The sequence below is a fragment of the Curcuma longa genome, chromosome 12 (assembly GCF_044706935.1).
Source record: "Curcuma longa cultivar G26 ecotype Majalengka, Jawa Barat chromosome 12, ITB_CL_G26_1.1, whole genome shotgun sequence".
NCBI classification, from domain to species: domain Eukaryota; kingdom Viridiplantae; phylum Streptophyta; class Magnoliopsida; order Zingiberales; family Zingiberaceae; genus Curcuma; species Curcuma longa.
In genome coordinates, this window is record NC_133872.1 from 2,614,856 (window position 1) to 2,615,731 (window position 876).

The following is an 876-nucleotide window of genomic DNA, read 5'->3' on the forward strand; positions in this document are numbered from 1 at the left end:
TGAGTTAATTTATGAATTAATATTTTAAAATAGAGATAAAATTGAAATAAAATATTTTTGAGTTCCCTTCTATTTCCTTACATTCAAAAGCGGAGTATAAGAAATTATAGTTATTCATGAGCATAAGGGTAAGTTTTACCCTTCTCTATTCTCCTTAATTCACTATATCCCAAATAAGAGTCAAATTCTCCTTCTTCTTATTTACCTTTCCCTCACCTTCTTCCAAACAAATAAGAAAAACATTAAGAGCATAAAATTCAAATTTCAAATGGAATGAATATTTTATAGATTGATTTTTAAATATGTATAAATTATGTTTTGAATTTCTCGGATAAGAGAAATAAGGAAAAAAATCAAAAATAGGCAAAGTTTGACCATCTAATTTATTAAAAAGTTTATATATATATATATATATATATATATATGCTGCGCGCGACGGTTTCCTACGCGCGCGTCCGCGACACCGTGATCGTGAAAATCTGACTGTCCAAAATTAGGAATGCACAGTATTTTCTTCCGCCGACCCGCCGCTGTTGCGTCGCCATTCGGCCACCGTCGGCCGCCGGATTGGGCCCGATCGACGACCAACTTACCAGCCGGCGGTCCTTCTTCGACCGCGATTTGGCCAGATATCGGCCGCGATTTGGCCCACAGTGGCCGCGTGCCACCGGCGGCGATTTCCAACCGAATTCGGCCGGATTCCGGCCACAATCCAGCCGGTGCGCCAGTGAGTTGGCCGTCGATCTGGTCCGGTCCGGCGGCCGGCGGTGGCCGGACGACGATGCGGCGGCGGGAACAGTGACTGGGGGTCGGAGTGTCGCGTACGGGTCGCGTAGGAAACCGTCACACAGCATAGAAAATTCGTGTGTATATATA